Below are 19,695 nucleotides of genomic sequence, written 5' to 3' on the forward strand. Positions count from 1 at the left end.
GCCATTAAACCTCACTATTGGGCTTCCCTGGTGGTCTAGTGGTTAAGAAGCCACCTGCCAGTGCAGGGGACACAGGTTTGATCCCTGGTCTGGGAAGATCCCAGGTGCCACAGAGAAACTGAGTCCGTGCACCACCACTCCGGAGGCCCAGACATTCTAGAGCCCGTCTCAGCAACGAGAGAAGCCACCACGACGAAAAACCCACACACCGCAACCAAGGGTAGCCCTTGCTTGCCACACCCAGAGAAAGCCCGTGTGCAGCAGCGAAGACCCAGCGCGGCCAAAAATAAATAAAATAAATGAATCTTTAAAAATAAAATAAATGAATTTTTTTTAAAAACACATTATTTTACAATGAAAGACAAATGTTAATTTGAAAACCGATGGATATTAATACAGGTATTACCCACTTTTCAAAACTTGACTTTATATCATTCACTTTTACAAAAGGCCTGTTAGTACCTGTTTGCTAAAAGAAATCTGAAGAATATTTTTTTGCTTTTATGAAAAAAGGTGAAAAACAAAAATACAGTTCAATGTCTGACTTGTAGAGACTGACAGAGGTAGCACCCAGCTCATGTGGTGAGAGTGGCCCTGCCAACCTCCTTCCCCGGAAACTACACTCAGCATCTCAGCATCAAGATGCCATAGCTTTTGCATTATTCTTTAGATTCCATAGATAAGTTATATCATATAATATTTATCTTTATATCAATCAGAAACAGACTTGTAGATGGAGAAAACAAACTTATGATTAACAAGGGGGAAAACGGGGAGAGAGACTAAATTAGAAGCATGGCCTTAACAGACACAATCTGCTATACATACAACTGATAAGCAACAAAGGTTTACTATATGGCACAGGGAACTATATTCAGTATCTTCTAAGTACCTATAATGGAAAATAAAGTGAAATATATATGTATGTATGACTGAATCATTTGCTGTATATCCAAAACAAACACAATATTGTAAATCAACCAAACCTCAGTTAAAAAAAAAGATGCCATAGCTTTGAACTGTCTGTGAGGATCTGTGCTTTATCTTGATTTCTTTTGTGCATCCTTAGCAAGATGTGTCCTAAGGTAATTGCTTTTTTACTTTTTGACATTTCACCTTGTGAAATATTTCCTAGGAACTCTCTATTTTCAGATAGTGGGAGAAACCTATATTTAACTCACTTTCCAAGTCTTTATACATCTACCATGAACTAAAGGAATTAAATTTATTAAACATTCACTATGTACTTCATATTGTGAAATCACTTTATGTCTACTATCTTAATCATCTTAAAATCCTTATGAAGCAGCTGTTATTATTTTATTTTACAGATAAAAAAAATCAAGAACGTGTTCATTTCCAACAAACACAAAAGAGTCATAAATGTAAAAAATAGATATAGGCACCTGAGGTCTTCTATGTTTCCAACAAGCACAAAAGTCATAAATGCCAAAAAAAATAGACACAGTGCCTAGTGCCAGAAGGTGCTTCAGTGGTTGAAATAGAACTCAGAGTTAAAAATATGTTTACATTCAGATTTTATTTAAATTCATTTTTTTAACTAGAAAGAGAGGCATCTGGGACTAATTTAAGTTCTTCAAGACTTAATAGTCTTGATAAACCCATTTATCACGTTGTTTCATGGAATAATTCAGACAAGTGTGTTTGGCAAGGAGTAGTTATCACACAGAGTACCCAAAGCTGATAAAGCCTGGCCTACACAGCCTGGACTAGACATAGCTCAGGAGAACCGTTTTCCAGTTCAGTTGTATAAACTCTTGTTCTGTAGAGTCACAGACAACACAGCCATGCTGCAGGGACCATAGAGGGGACAGCCCAGAGCTGAGCTCTGAATGTTTACAAACAGTTCCAAAGGAAATGAAACAGACTTAACCTTCCTATCTTGGGGTGGCTTGCATTGACTTGCCTGCAAAGCTAAATTACTGTGTATTCGAGAATGACATGGTCCAATAGTTACTAATGTCATTTTCCCCTCGAATTATAAGATGGAGTGAGGAACAAAATAGGTTTCAGCTTGGCTCTTCTAAATCTCAAATCATGCAGAAATGAAAAAGTCATCAAAGATCCATAGTTTCTACTGAGGATTTCCTTCCTTTGTTTTTTGTTTTATTTTCTAATGAGATTTTCTCTCCCCGTACAAACACATAACAAATTTTACCTTCTTTATATTTGTTGAAAGAAAACTAAATTCTAATTCTCTAAATTCTCAAAGAGAAATAAATTCTAAATTTTGTTTTCCTCTAATTCCTGACAAACTGTGTTGTATACCTGACAGCCATAAGGTGGGAAGGCAGCAGAGTCATTCAAAGAAGCATTTTGTTCTTGATCTTGTCATTCAATATCACAGGGTGTGATGAAAACTGGAACAAATATGGAAATCACAGAGGTGCCAGAACATTACATTTAAAAAATGGAATTATTTGAGTCAATCTGGAATGTCTGGTTCTTTTAGTTTAGGCCTCATGGGTAGCATTGTGCTTCAAAAACAACTTGAATTGGCTACCAGGATTCCAGAAGGGTAACATAATCGTGTACCTTTGTGGGAGATGCTTATCTGTGTCTCCTATGAGCAGAAGGAGGCTGGATTCTTCTACCTTTTCAAGTTTCAAAATGAAAATTATTCAAAAAAGTTCCAAACCTGAGTGGAATTTGGAAACAAATGGGAGGAGGCAATTTCTCAGATCTTTTCCATTTGTGCTAGTCTCTTTATTTGAAATAAACACCCAGCATGAATCAAATCCTCTACAGCTACAGACATATGGGGCTTGGGGGAGGTCCATCCTTACCACTTCCCTTATGTGATTTGGCAAGTACAGAAAAGGTCTCCAAGTTAATAATCCTGAATACAAAATTCAGACCTGCGGAGGAGACAGAGATACTGAACTGAGACCCAGGAGCTGGCAGCAGCTCACCTCCCCTTCTGAAAAATGCAGCCTGGAACCCCGAGACGCTCACCCTCTGGATGGACACTGCTCCCTCTGCAAAGCCCTCCACTGAGGGCTGTGAGCACAAGTCAGGCCTCTTCTCCCCAATCATTGATGCACAGCACTGTACGGGTGTTGTCAGACCTCAGAAAAGGGTTGGGGAAAACCAAAGGGAATTATAACATATGAAGGAAGGAATTTTCAGCTGTGTCATCCAACACAGGGGAAAAATTCTCCACTGAGTAAGGGGACACACCCAAACTCCTAACCTAGTTGCCTTGTCACACACTGGGAACAAATCCCCAGGCGCCTTTGGGACTGGAATTTCTTCCCATGGGGCAGTCTGCCTCCATCATTGTTCCTCTCCTATGTGTAGTACCCATCTCCACGTCTGGGCCATCCCACCTCGTAAAAGACTCTAAACGGCTCTAGCAGGACAATCCATGGTGCCTCAAGAGTCCAGTTCCCTTGAGGGCTTCACCTTTGGTCTGGGTTGAGGACATGCCTCTGAATGCCACTTGGGTGACCCAGATGCGCCTCCCCTCTACACACACACAGAAGCATTCCCCTGACGTCGTAATATCACAACCAAGAAACGTAATACTATTCAGTGATAAAAAAGAATGAAATAATGCCATTTGCAGCAACGTGGATGGACCTAGAGACTGTCATACTGAGTGAAGTCAGTCAGAAGAAGACAAATATCATATGATATCACTCATTTGTGGAATCTAAAAAACTAATACCAATGTACTTATTTTCAAAAACAGAAATAGATTCACAGACACAGAAAACAAACTTGTGGTTACAAAAGGGGATGAGGGGGAGATAAATTAGAAGTTTGGGACTAACATATACATACTACTACTATACATAAAATAGGTAAATGACAAGACCTACTGTATAGTACAGGGAACAATACTCAATATCTTATACTAACCTATGGTGGAAAAATAATCTGAAAAATAATATATCTATGTATAACTGAATCACCTTGCTGTACAATTGAAACTAACACAACATTGAAAATTAATTGTGCTTCAATTAAAAATTAAAAATTTTTTAAAAAGAAGTGTTAAACTGATTTAATAATATCATCTAATATTCTAATATAATGCTTCTCAACCTTTAATGTGCATACAAACAGCCTGGGGTTGAAGCTGCATTTCTAACAAGCTTCTAGACGCTGCCACTGCTGGTCAGCTGCCCGAACTCTAAATAGTAAGGATCTAATTAATATACAATCCATATTCAACTTTCTTCAATAGTTGAAAAATATCTTTGACAGTTTTTTATTCCTAACTCAGGATCTGGTCAGGAATCATTCATTACACTTGACTGTCATGTCCTTTTAGACAGAGGATGTGAGCTTTTTCCTGGCTGCTCACTTGGTTACACAAAGACTCAGTCAAAGTGTTGACATTTCCCCTAGTGAGACCGCCCTCACACCATTAAATACTTAGACACAGACCACCCCTCTCACACTCTCAGTGAGGGAGAGGCAGAGGAGAGTGAGATCTTGTCCAGTTGCATCTGGAAGGAATCACCCGGGGAAGGCACTCTTACGGTTAGGTTCTATTATGTGCTTTTTTTTAAAAATGCAAACCACATATACTGACCTGGATTTTCTGATACAAGTGCAGGTATGGTGCCTATCTCAGAATAGCAGCACAGCACTCAAACATAGCTGCAAAAGAGTTTTATTATCCTTGTTGCTAGCCTGAAAGGTCTTATCCATTCTCTCCAGAGAAACTAGAGTCCCATGCTACAGGCATGGTGAAACCCATTGGGTGTACAAACTTCATTTCCTATTTTTCAGAGCTTAGAGTTTAGATGAATTCAATCCTTTCTAGAATAACTCTTCTACAGGCTCCAGCACGGTGGGCCATGGGGACTCGTCCAAATCCCACTACACTGTCCAGCGTGGGCTCTGCCATCCGCCCCCCCCCCCCCCAGCTTGGTGCATATCTCATTCACCTGTGCAACCTCGTCACAGTAGTATTTGCTAAAATGCTAAATAGTGCCTAGAAGGAAGGATGAAAGATGCATCCTTACGGCCAGGTAGCTATCGAAGACTCACCTGAAGAATCAAGATGGGTTATTTTTCAAGCTGATAGACAAAGGGGTTATGTGGCAATGGGACTTGACCAAATAGAAGGAAAGGAGAAGCAGGGAACCCAAATAAGCAGGCAGCACAACCAAACATCTGGCACCTGAGATGAGGATGAGCGTGTCAAGAAAGGCAGTGGCATTGAAAGGGCCCTGAGCAGCCCCCTGCTCACCAACCTCATTCTTTGTCCTCAGGTTCACATATTGTGCTCCCAGGCAGCAAAGGAATTATTTCACAGAACGGAAAATAATCTAAGATGATGTTAGATCCAGACACCCTTGTCCCCTCATGTCCCAGTACTGTATTCCCTTACAACATTTTAACAGTAGTATTTTAGCCTCTGCTTGAGCATTTCCTATGCGGGGTACACAGCAGGCCTAGATTCCTACAAAACACATAATACTAACAGTTAGTGGTTACCAACCTAGACAGCATATTAAAAAGCACAGACACTACTTTGCCAACAAAGGTCCATCTAGTCAAGGCTTTGGTTTTTCCAGTAGTCATGTATGGATGGGAGAGTTGGACAGTAAAGAAAGCTGAGTGCCAAAGAATTGATGCTTTTGAACTGTGGGGTTGGAGAAGACTCTTGAGGGTCCCTTGGACTGCGAGGAGATTCAACCAGTCCATCCTAAGGGAGATCAGTCCTGGGTGTTCATTGGAAGGACTGATGTTGAAGCTGAAACTCCAATACTTTGGCCACCTGATGCGAAGAGCTGATTCAATGGAAAAGACCCTGATGCTGGGAGGGATTGAGGGCAAGAGGAGAAGGGGATGACAGAGGATGAGATGGTTGGATGGCATCACCGACTCAGTGGACATGGGTTTGGGTGGACTCTGGGAGTTGGTGATGGACAGGGAGGCCTGGTGTGCTGCGGTTCATGGGGGTCGCAAAGAGTTGGACATGGCTGAGCAACTGAACGAACTGAACTGAACTGAGTGCATTCAACATGGGCACCACTCCAAGGGCTTTACAGAGTTATTTAACCTCCACAATAGCCCCAAACCTGTAGTTCTATTATAATCTCCATGTTATAGATAAGGATATGAAAGGATCCAAATTAGACCAAGATTGGGATTATAGACCAAAACCAAGATTATGCATTCTAAATTGGAACAAGAAGTGGGATTCCAGGCCAATGATCTTAACCACGTCTCCAAACTGCTTCTCAAGAAGTCACAAAACAAAACAGTTGCTACCTTACAGAGGATTAAAGCCTAAAACATGTAGTACAAATATACTATGTATTCACTCAACTTAAAAATTTAAAACTCATAATGCAATGTAATGATCAAAGCAGTCAATCCTAAAGGAAGTCAACCCTGAATATTCATTGGAAGGACTGATGCTAAAGCTCCAACACTTTGGCCACCTGACTCAAAGAGGCAACTCATTAGAAAAGACCCTGATGCTGGAAAAGACTGAAGGCAACAGGAGAAGGGGGAGGCAGAGGATGAGATGGTTAGATAGAATCACAGACTCAATGAACATAAATTTGAGCAGGCTACAGAGGAGCCTGGCATGCTGCAGTCCATGGGGTTGCAAAGAGTCAGACATGACTCAGCGACTGAACAACAAAAACAATGCAATGCAATGCACTTTTCTATAAAATTTCTTGCCGTGGTTTTCTGTTTTTCCTATTTTCTATATTTTACTTGTAGTAGACTCAGCACAGACCTCCTGGGAAAAGACTTATGCAAGAGAGGAACGATGAAGATTCCTCCCATAACTCACCCACAACAGGAGGCTTCCCCCAAGGTTTCAGGGGGGATTTGGCAAGAGATTTATGGGGGAGAGAGAGAAGGGAGATGGCTAAATACTGTCTCTGAGATGATGACTTCCAAATCGATCATTCTTGCCCCAAACTTTTCCATTTTGATATCTAATAGACGTCTCCAACTTAAGTTCAAGTTGAAATACTTGATTTACACCACTGCTCCCCAAACTGGCTCTCATCCACCTTGTTAAATCATACCACTGGTCACCTAATTCCTTAAGCCAAAAACATGAGAGTCATTCGAGATCTCCCTCTCCCTAATATCCACAGCAATTCCACTGGCAAGTCCCACTGGTGGTACTTTCTAAAGATATCCAGCATCCAAACATTTCTCATCACCCTGTCATTCTCGTCACCTCTTGAGTCTAAGCTACCATCATATTCTGCCTGGATTCCTGCACTAGCCTTGCATCTGGTCTACTTTCTTTGGCCCTTGTTTCCTGAAGACTCTACTCCAAATGGCAGCAGTGGTCATTAAAAGCTTAAGTGACATCATTTCACTCCCTGCTCAGAACTCTCTAATGGCTTCTCATCAAACTTAGAATAAGATACAAATCCCTCAACATGGTCAACAATGTAAACTCAATATGATTAGTCCCTGACCACCTCTCCAAAAGCAACTTCTATCACTCTCTTCTTGCTCATTTTCCTCTACCCACGTAGTCCTTCCTGCTGTCCCTAAAACACCCTATGCTTATCTCCCTTTGCACTGCTTCATTCAGATTGCTTCTCCTTGTCTTCAAACCTTTGTAGGACCTACTCCCTAATTCCTTTTAATGTCATCTCCTCAGAGACAACTTCCTGAACACCCTTTCTGAAATAGCTGTTTCAACCCCACCTCCAACCATCATTCTTTACCACTTTGCTTTGCTCTATTTTTCTTTGTGAACACTTATCACTCCAAAATATTTTATATTTACTTGTTTACTTATTTTTACTTATCCTATTAGATTATAAATTTTATGAAATTGACAATTTTATAATTGTCTTGTTTCCCTAGTGGCTCAGTTGGTAAAGAATCTGCCTGCAATGCAGGAGACCCAGGTTCTATCCCTGTGTCAGGAAGATCCCCTGGAGAAGGAAATGGCATCCCATTCCAGTATTCTTACCTGGAGAATTCCATGGACAGAGGAGCGGGGCAGGCTACAGTCCATGGGATCACAGAGTTGGATCCAACTCTGCAACTAACTTTCATAATTGTATTATTCACAAGTGTCTCCCCAGTGCCTGGTAATTTGTAAGTGTTCAGTTTATATTAATTTATTGAATGAATATCGAGATTGCCAGGAGAAATATCAATAACCTCAAATATGCACATAGCGCCACCCCAATGGCAGAAAGCAAAAAAGAAACTAAACAGCCTCTTGATGAAGGTGAAAGAGGAGAGTGAAAAAACTGCCTTTAAACTCAACATTCAAAAAACTAAGATCATGTCATATGGTCCCATCACTTCATGGCCAACAGATAGAAAAACAATAGAAACAGTGACAGTCTTTATTTTCTTGGGCTCCAAAATCACTGAAGATGGTGATGCAGCCATGAAATTAAAAGATGTTTGCTCCTTAGAAGAAAAGCTATGACAAATCAAGACAGCATATTAAAAAGCAGAGACATCACATTGCCAACAAGTAGGTATAGTTAAAGCTATGGTTTTTCCAGTAGTCATGTATGGATGTGAGTGTTGGACCATAAAGAAGGACTGATGCTGAAGCTGAAGTTCCAAATACTTTGGCCACCTGATGTGAAGAACTGACTCATTGGAAAAGACCCTGATGCTGGAAAGGATTGAGGGCAAGAGGAGAAGAGGACAACAGAGGATGAGATGGTTGGATGGCATCACCAACACAATGGGCATGAGCTTGAGCAAACTCCAAGAGATAGTGAAGGACAGGGAAGCCTGGCTGCTACAGTCCTTGGGGTGACAAAGAGTCAGACACAACTGAGGGACTGAACAACAACAACCAGTCCACAATTTGTTTTAGACTTTCTCACTGATACCAAGATCCATATAACTTGCTGTCCCTGACCCACAAGTCCAAAAGGAAATTCAAACTCAGCATGGAAGCTGAGCTCACTATTCCTTCCATTCATCCCCCGTCATTTCCAAGCATAATTAACAGCACTACTATTTATCTAGGCCCTCAAGACAGAATTCTGGGTGTCATTCTAGATTTCACCCTTTGTCTCACCCCTAGTCTATCACCAAATTCTATCATTTCTACTGGTATCAGATTGTGTTCTTGGTCACAAACAACAGAATCCACTCTAGCTGCTTTAAGAAAAATCAAAAAGCACTTACTAAACTATCAGGTAGTACACAGCATCTTCAGGAGTGCCGAAGGCCCAACGTGGCAGATTTGCAGACAAGAACAATGCCCAAATCACCCTGCCAAGCTGTCCAGAGGAAACCTGTCACTGCCACTGCTGACCCAGGCCCCAAAGATCACAACAAACTCCAGAGGGGAAAATTATAGCTAGGACCACAGTCTCGAAAAACTCAGTGGCCCCCACTCTCCTCTGCAGAATGTGTTCCCTGTTATCTCTTTCTTCACATCCCTCTTTTCTAAAATCAAGTACTAATGGGCAGAGTCTAGATCACATGCCTGTTCCCCATCTGTCAGGAAGGCTTCCTGGGAAATTCCCGAAGCATTGGAAGAGTGTTTAAAAAATGCAGGGCAGCCACAAGGCATCACAGATGTCAGCTCACACTGTCTCCCATTTCCCGAGCCCACCCACCGCTGCGGACTCAGCACTAGTCTTCATAGTTTGTGGTCTTGACTAATATGATCGCCTCCTAACTGGTGTCCCCTGTCTCTTTTCTCACCTCTTCACTAATGCTACAGCAACATGTCTAAAAGCTTACCCTTACGTACCATCCATTACCAAAAAACAAAAAGTCTCTCAAAAGCTCTCATTGCCTAGAGAAAAGTCCAAACTCCTTCGCCTGGCATAGAGAGAGCCTTTGGTAACATGGCCCTGCCCATCTTTCCATGATCACCTCCAGGCTCCTGTGCTTCCACTGTACCAAACTATTTGCCCTTCTCCAAACCTTCTTGCCTATTCTTCCCTGCTTCTGCTTCTTTGTACACACTTCTTCCTGCTCCTTGGAATGGCCTTCTCCTCAACAAACTCTTACTCATCCTTCAAAACCCATCTCAAGCATCACCTCTATGCCTCTGATCCCTCACTGAGACACCCCAGATTTGGCTCTCCCTTGACATCTACCTCTACCAGTATTTATTCTATTTTTTTGTAAATCTTTGCTTCCACATTTGTCTCTGTGACAGGAAGGAGCTTGACTGTGAACTCCTTGAAGGTAGGAACAACTGCCTTATTTTTGTATCCCTAACATGTTGACTGACTCATAGCAGACACAATAAATTTTGTGGATAAATAGAACTGTTGATGCATCTGCTGCATGTAATCAACTCCATTTATGCCACTTCCTATGTGTCAGCCACTGTACTGAAATATTTATATATATTATATATATGATATATGCATATATAGATTCCAATATATTGTTTATTAAATAAAGATAATGACTCTATGATTTAAGTATGATTATCCTCATTTTACAGATTGGGGAAAAAGAGCCTTAATGAAGATATAAAAAAGAGAAAGGGGCGGCAGAGGATGAAATGGTTAGATAGCATCACCAGCTCAATGGATGTGAATTTGAGCAAACTCCAGGAGATAAGTCATGGACAGGAAGCCTGGCGTGCTGCAGTCCACAAGGTTGCAGAGTCAGACACAACTTAGTGACTGAACAACAACAAATAACATTCCCAGGATCACATCACTAAAAACCAAGTGAGCTGAAATTTGAACTTGTGATTCCAAAGCTTATACTTTTAATTAATATAATTGATAGCTCCCTGTGAATAAATGAAAATGTGGGAAAAAAGGATAAATAAATGAAAGTGTGAAGCTTCATCTTGCATTCTACTGTTGGAATTACTCTCCAGCCTGAACAACCAGAACAGTGTCCTTGCTTTTTTGTTATTTTATGTACTTCATTCTGCTTGAAATACAATTGTTTCTTCCCGTGCCCTTGGAGGCAGTGAGCTCCAGGAGGGCAGGAAGTCTTATCCTTTTCATCTTCACATCTGCCCATTTGTATTAGTTTCCTGGTGCTTGCCTGGTGGCTCAGACGGTAAAGAATCTGCCTGCAGTGAGGGAGACCTGGGTTCGACCCCTGGGTTGGGAAGATCCCCCCGGAGGAGGGCATGGCAACCCACTCCAGTATTCTTGCCTGGAGAATCCCCACGGACAGAGGAGTCTGGTGGGCTACAGTCCATAGGGTTGCAAAGAGTCGGACAGGACTGAGTGACTAAGCACAGCTCAGCCTCAGGTTACCAAATATTGTACCACAAATTGGGTGGCTTAAACAACAGAAACACATTGTCTCACAGTTTTGGAGGATAGAAGTCTGAGCTTAAGGTCTGGGCAGGGCCACGCCCCACTGAAGGCATGAAGGGAGGATCTGCTCCAGGCTCTCTCCTAGCTTCTGGTAGCCTCTTGGCTTGTAGCAGCAGAACACTAATTTCCACATGGCGTTCTCCCTGTGTGACTGGTCTTTCTGTGTCCAAATTTCCCTTTTATAAGAAGCCAGTCACTTTGGACTAGCGCCCTCCCTCATGACTTCATCTTAACTTGATCACATGCAAAAACCCTATTTTCAAACAAGGTCGCATTCATAGGGACTGGACTTAGGACTGCAACACATTCGAGGGGACACAATTCAACCCGTCACACCACGCATCCAGCAAAGTGTCCTGAGGTTATCAATGGTCACTGAAGGTTGGTTAAGAGGCCTGGAGGGCCCACAGTGAGACCTGGCCTCCAGTCAATGTGTTTGAGATTCCCTTCCATGATGGCTCAGACAGTAAAGAATCTGCCTGCAATGCAGGAGATGCAGGTTCGATCCCTGGGTCGGGAAGATGCCCTGGAGAACGGAATGGCAACCCATTCCAATATTCTTGCCTGGAGAATCCCATAGATTCTGGGATCCCTGCTGGGCTACAGTCCATGTGGTAGCAAAGAGTCGGACAGAACTGAGCGACTAAGACACACATACACCCATGGTGAGGTAGAAAAGCATCGCCAGGTGGTCACATTACTCCTTGTGAAATCTCTGCAGGGCTGGTGGGTGGAGAGGAGCTGCAGAGACTTCAGGTCATCTTCTCTTAGAAAACAGTATTTTCTTCCAGGAAGGGTATAATGTCCTGGGGCTCATTTGTAGATAAGAAGAAAGGGATTTGAGCTGGCTGCTTTTACGGCAGTGGTGTTAGGCCAAGAGGTTGTAAACATGCCATCCCCTGGAATGTGTCTGTCTGCTTCACTTGGCAGATTCCTCAGGGACTGGATGAGCTCCAACCAATATCCAAGGCTCTGCATCCTTACTTGGGACCCATCAGACTCCCCTGCTGTCCACAGCTTACTCCTCTGTGCCTTCTGGTCCCACCCTTGCCAAGGCTCAGGGAAGAATAATTTTACTCTTTTTTAAAAATATTTACACACGTATTATATTGATCACTTTTATGCCTGGCACCATGTGTGTGTCATGGGTCATTTAATCTTTTTAATCTTTGCCATAACACCACAAAGCAGAGTTTTTATTTAATTGCAGGATGTATCACAGATAAATGAATAAATGTTATCTGTAAATGTTTAAAATAATGGTGAAATGTGTAACCAGAATGTGCCCAGAATAAGAAACAGAACATTACCACGTATTCTAGAAGCTTCTGTGGACCTCTCTCCAGTTAAACTGCCTCCACTCCCTGTATCTAAGATTTTTATTAATCATAGCCCTGCTTTTCTTTATAATTTACCAACTATGTATGCACCTCTTAGAGTATAATACTTGGTTATGCCAGTTTTTATTTTTTATATAAATGGAATCATGCCATTTGTAGTCTTAGTAGATTATTTTGATTATGTTGTTACATGTTTCATGCTTTTTTATATCTTTTATCATTACTCTGTTTTTTGAGAATCATCCAAGTTATAGTAGTTCAATCATTTTCTCTGCTGTGTATTTTTCCACTGTATAAATAAGCCATAGCCTATCTATTTTACTCTTTATGGACATTTGGAATGCCACCAGTCAGAGCTATCATGAACAATGCTGCTAGGATATTCATCTCTTTTTGTGCTGTTTAGTCACTAAGCCTGCCATGCTCTTCTGTCCATGGGATTGCCCAGATAAGAATACTGGAGTGGGTTGCCATTTCCTTCTCTAGGGGATCTTCCCAACCCAGGGATCGAACCTGTACCTCCTGCATTGGCAAGCGGACTCTTTACACCCAAGCCAGCAGGAAAGCCTATAGGACATTCTTCTACCTGTCTTTTAACACACATAAGCAGAGTTTCTCCAGGTTACATACTCTGATGTATAAGGAATAGATTCAGGATATGCACATTTTAACTTTACTAGGTAATGCCAAAGTGTTTGTAAAATGTTTATACCAAGTCATATTCTGCATAATTACATTATTCCAAGTTACAGTAGATTAGAGGGCTCATTATTCCATGGACTTGCCATCTGCACTTATCAGAATTAAAATTTTCACCCATCCAATGAGTAGGAAATTATAATTTTAATAATAATATATATTTCCTTGATTGTTAGAAAAGGATGACCACTAGTGAATTTGAGACTCTCTTCATGAAGTGCCTATTTTCATTCTTTTTTCTATTGGACCATGCTGTCTTTTTCTTATTGATAGTACATTTTAATATATTCTGGATGCTAGTTCTTTTTGGTACTTGATTTTATGTGTTGAAATACCTTTTTCATCTTTATGACCTCTTTTTACTCCTTATTTGGTATCTTTTGAAAGATATTTAACCAAACTGAATTTTTCAATTTTTCATAACAGTTTATGTTTTCATATTTTGGCTTAGAAAAACCCTCCTTTACCCTTAGAACACCATAAAGATATTCTCCTAATTTGCCTTCTAAAAGCTTTATACATTTGCCTTTCATATTTAAGTCTTTATTCCATTTGAACTTGATGTTTGTGTGCAGGTTAAGTTCAGATCTGACTTCAGGCTCTTCCACATGGATAACCAATTGTCCCAATACCATTTGTCAACTTCATGCAATCCACCATGGCCACTTTGTCTTCTTTCAAGCGCCCATGTGTACACATCTCTTCTGTTCCACTGGCCTGTTTTATCTGTTCCTGTATAAATATCACACTAATTTAATTCTCATAGCTTTAGCAGATCTGGCAGGGCAAGTTTCCTAGCGGTCTTCTTCCGGAGAATATTGGCTATTCTAGGCCTCTGTACTTCCATAAAAATTCTAGTATCATTTCATCAAGTTCCAGGAAAACCTCTCAGATAATATTGACTGCAATTCTACTGAATCTCTGTATTTATTGACTTGTAAGCTACTGTAACTTCGTACTGAAAAATCTGCTATATGGCTTCATTTAGTTCAGTTCAGTTTAGTTCAGTCACTCAGTTGGGTCTGACTCTTTGCCATCCCATGAACTGCAGCACACCAGGCCTCCCTGTCAAATCACCAACTTCTGGAGTTTATTCAAATTAATGTCCACTGAGTCGGTGATGCCATCCAACCATCTCATCCTCTGCTGTCCCCATCTCCTCCAGCCTTCAATCTTTCCCAGCATCAGGGTCTTAACAAATGAATCAGTTCTTCGCATGAGGTGACCAAAGTATTGGAGTTTCAGCTTCGGCATCAGTCCTTCCAATCAATATTCAGGACTGATTTCCTTTAGGATGGACTGGTTGAATCTCCTAGCTGTCCAAGAGACTCTCAAGCGTCTTCTCCAACACCATAGGTCAAAAGCAGCAATTTTTCGGTGCTTGGCTTTCTTTATAGTCCAGCTCTCACATCCCTACATGATTCTTGGAAAAACCATAGCTTTGACTAGACAGAACTTGGTGGGCAAAGTAATGTCTCTGCTTTTTAACATGCTGTCTAGGTTCGTCATAGCTGTTCTTCCAAGGAGAAAGCATCTTTTAATTTCATGGATGCATCACCATCTGCAGTGCTTTTGGAGCCCAAGAAAATAAAGTCTGTCAGTGTTTCCACTGTTTCCCCATCTTTTTGCCATGAAGTGATGGGACCAGATGCCATGAGCTTAGCTTTCTGAATGTTGAGTTTTACGCTAACTTTTTCACTCTCCTCTTTCACTTTCTTCAAGAGGTTCTTTAGTTCTTCTTTGCTTTCTGCCATAAGGGTGGTATTATCTGCATATCTGAGGTTATTGATATTTCCCCCAGCAATCTTGATTCCAGCTCGTGCTTCATCCAGTCCAGCATTTCTCGTGATGTACTCTGCATATAAGTTAAATAAGCAGGGTGACAGTATACAGCCTTGACGTACTTCTTTCCCGATTTGGAAGCAGTCCGTTGTTCCATGTCTGGTTCTAGCTATTGCTTCTTGACCTGCATACAGACTTTTCAGGAGGCAGGGAAGGTGGTCTGCTATTCCCATCTCTTTAGGAATTTTCCACAGTTTGTTACGATCCACACAGTCAAAGGCTCTGTGTAATCAGTAAAGCAGATGTTTTTCTGGTATTCTCTTGCTTTTTCTATGATCCAGCAGATGTTGGCAATTTGTTCTCTGGTTCCTCTGCCTTTTCTAAATCCAGCTTGAATATCTGGAAGTTCATGGTTCACATACTGTTGAAGCCTGGCTTGGAGAATTTTAAGCATTAATTTACTAGAGTGTGAGATGAGTGCAATTGTGTGGTAGTTTGAACATTCTTTCGCATTGTCTTTCTTTGGGATTGGAATGTAATTTGACCCTTTCCAGTCCTGTGGCCACTGCTGAGTTTTCCAAATTTGCTGGTATATTCAGTGTAGCACTTTCACAGCATCATCTTTTAGGATTTGAAATAGCTCAACTGGAATTCTACCACCTCCACTAGCTTTGTTTGTAGTGATACTTTCTAAGGCCCACTTGACTTCGCACCCCAGGATGTCTGGCTCTAGGTGAGTGATCACAACATTGTGATTATCTGGGTCATAAAGATATTTTTTATATATAGTTCTTCTGTGTATTCTTGCCACCTCTTCTTAATACCTTCTGCTTCTATTAGGTCCATACCATTTCTGTTCTCTATTGTGGCCATCTTTGCATGAAATGTCTCGGTACCTCTAATTTTCTTGAAGAGACCTCTAGTCTTTCTCATTCTTTGTCCTCCTCTACTTCTTTGCATTGATCACTGAGGAAGGCTTTCTTATCTCTCCTTTGGAACTCTGCATTCAGATGGGTATATCTTTCTGTTTCTCCTTTGTCTTTCACTTCTCTTCTTTTCTCAGCTATTTGTAAGGCCTCCTCAGACAATCATTTTGCCTTATTGCATTTCTTTTTCTTGGATCATATATCTAGGTCTTTTTAACCTCTTTCCTTTTGAAGGAGGTAGCCATTACTCAGGCCAAACTACAGGGAAGGAACACAGCTCCACCCATCAGAGCAAGACCTAGATTCTGCCACAGCCAGTCCCTCCCATCAGGAAGCTTCCACAAGCCTCTTATTCTTCTCCATCAGAGAGCAGAGAGAATGGAAACTACAATCACAGAGAACTAACCAATCTGATCACATGGACCACGGCCTTGTCTAACTCAATGAAACTATGAGCCACGTCATGTAGGGCAACCCAAGATGGATGTGTCATGGTGGAGAGTTCTGACAAAACATGGTCTGCTGGAAAAGGGAATGGCAAACCACTTCAGTATTTTGCCTTGAAAACCCCATGAACAGTATGAAAAGGCAAAAAGGTATGACACTGAGAGATGAACTCCCCAGGTCAGTAGGTGTCTAATATCCTACTGGAGAAGAGCAGAGAAATACCTCCAGAAAGAATGAAGAGACAGAGCCAAAGCAAAAACAGTGCCCAGCTGTGGATGTGACTGGCGATAGAAGGAAAGTCTGATGCTGTAAAACATTATTGCATAGGAACCTGGAATGTTAGGTCCATGAATCAAGGTAAATTGGAAGTGGTCAAACAGGAGATGGCAAGAGTGAACATAGACATTTTAGGAATCGGTGAACTAAAATGGACTGGAATGGGTGAATTTAACTCAGATAACCATTATACTGTGGGCAAGAATCCCTTACAAGAAATGGAGTAGCCCTCACAGGCAACAAGAGTCCAAAATGCAGTACTTGGGTGCAATCTCAAAAATAACAGAATGATCTTAGTTTGTTTCCAAGACAAAACATTCTCAGTACCACAGTAATCCAAGACTATGCCCCAGCCACTAATGCTGAAGAAGCTGAAGTTGAATAAATTCTATGATGACTTACAAGACCTTCTAGAACTAACACCAAAAAAAGATGTCCTTTTCACCATAGGGGACTGGAATGCAAAAGTATGAAGTCAAGAGATACCTGGAGTAACAGACAAGTTTGGCATTAGAGTACAAAGTGAAGCAGGGCAAAGCTAATAGAGTTTTGCCAAGAGAATGCACTGGTCATAGGAAACACCATCTTCTAACAACACAAGAGAAGACTCTACACATGAACATCACCAGATGGTCAATATCAAAATCAGATTGATCATATTCTTTGCAGCTAAAAGATGGATAGGCTCTATACAGTCAGCAAAAACAAGACTAGGAGCTGACTGTAGCTCAGATAATGAGTTCTGTATTGTCAGTTTTAGACTTAAATTGAAGAAAGTAGGGAAAACCACTAGATCATTCAGGTATGACCTAAATCAAATCCCTTACGATTATACAGTGGAAGTGAAAATAGATTCTAGGGATTAGATCTGATAGACAGAGTGCCTGAAAAACTACGGACAGAGGTTTGTGACATTTTACAAGAGGCGGTGATCAAAAGCATCCCCAAGATGTGCAAAAAGGCAAAATGGTGGTCTGTGGAGGCCTTAAAAATAGCTGAGAAAAGAAGAGAAGTGAAAGGCATGGGAGAAAAGGAAAAATATATCCTTCTGAATGCAGAGTTCCAAAGGATAGCAAGAAGAGATAATAAAGCCTTTCTAAGTGATCAATGCAAAGAAACAGAAGAAAACAATAGAATGGGAAAGATGAGAGATCTTAGATGTCTTCAGTAGGAACCTGGAATGTTAGGTCCATGAATCAAGGTAAATTAGAAGTGGTCAAAAGGAGATGGTAAGAGTGAACATCGGCGTATTAGGAATCAGTGAACTAAAATGGACTGGAATGGGTGAATTTAGCTCAGATGACCATTATATCTACTACCGTGGGCAAGAATCCCTTAGAAGAAATGGAGTAGCCCTCATAGTCAACAAAAGCGTCTGAAATGCAGTATTTGGATGCAATGTCAAAAATGGCAGAATGATCTCAGTTCATTTCCAAGGCAAACCATTCATATCACAGTAATCCAACTCTATGCCTCAACCAGTAATGCTGAAGAAGCTGAAGTTGAACAGTTCTATGAAGACCTTCTAGAACTAACACCCCAAAAAGATGTCCTTTTCATTGTGGGGGACAAGGGATTAGATCTGATAGTCAGAGTGCCTGAAGAACTATAGATGGAAGCTCATGACATTACAGGAGGCAGTGATCAAGACCATCCCCAAGAAAAAGAAATGTAAAAAAAGCAAAATGGCTGTCTGAGGAGGTCTTACAAATAGCTGACAAAAGAAGAGAAGTGAAATGCAAAGGAGAAACAGAAAGATATACCCATCTGAATGCAGAGTTCCAAAGAATAGCAAGGAGAGATAAGAAAGCCTTCCTCAGTGATCAATGCAAAGAAGTAGAGGAGGACAAAGAATGAGAAAGACTAGAGGTCTCTTCAAGAAAATTAGAGATACCAAGGGAACATTTCATGCAAAGATGGGCTCAATAAAGGACAGAAATGGTATGGACCTAACGGAAGCAGAAGATATTAAGAAGAGGTGGGAAGAAATACACAGAAGAACTGTACAAAAAAGATCTTCACGACCCAGATAATCATGATGTTGTGATCACTCACCTAGAGCCAGACATCCTGGGGTGCGAAGTCAAGTGGGCCTTAGAAAGTATCACTACAAACAAAGCTAGTGGAGGTGGTAGAATTCCAGTTGAGCTATTTCAAATCCTAAAAGATGATGCTGTGAAAGTGCTACACTGAATATACCAGCAAATTTGGAAAACTCAGCAGTGGCCACAGGACTGGAAAGGGTCAAATTACATTCCAATCCCAAAGAAAGACAATGCGAAAGAATGTTCAAACTACCACACAATTGCACTCATCTCACACGCTAGTAAGATAATGCTCAAAATTCTCCAAGCCAGTCTTCAACAGTATGTGAACCATGAACTTCCAGATATTCAAGCTGGATTTAGAAAAGGCAGAGGAACCAGAGAACAAATTGCCAACATCTGCTGGATCATAGAAAAAGCAAGAGAGTTCCAGAAAAACATCTACTCTGCTTTACTGATTACACAGATCCTTTGACTGTGTGGATCGTAACAAACTGTGGAAAATTCCTAAAGAGATGGGAATAGCAGACCACCTTCCCTGCCTCCTGAAAAGTCTGTATGCAGGTCAAGAAGCAATAGCTAGAACCAGACATGGAACAATGAACTGGTCTCAAATCGGGAAAGAAGTACGTCAAGACTGTATACTGTCACCCTGCTTATTTAACTTACATGCAGAGTACATCACGAGAAATGCTGGACTGGATGAAGCACGAGCTGGAATCAAGATTGCTGGGGGAAATATCAATAGCCTAGATACGCAGATGATACAGAAAGCAAAGAAGAACTAAAGAGCCTCTTGAAGAAAGTGAAAGAGGAGAGTGAAAAAGTTAGCGTAAAACTCAACATTCAGAAAGCTAAGCTCATGGCATCTGGTCCCATCACTTCATGGCAAAAAGATGGGGAAACAGTGGAAACACTGACAGAC

This window comes from Muntiacus reevesi, chromosome 14 (genome assembly GCF_963930625.1).
Source record: "Muntiacus reevesi chromosome 14, mMunRee1.1, whole genome shotgun sequence".
Lineage (NCBI taxonomy): Eukaryota > Metazoa > Chordata > Mammalia > Artiodactyla > Cervidae > Muntiacus > Muntiacus reevesi.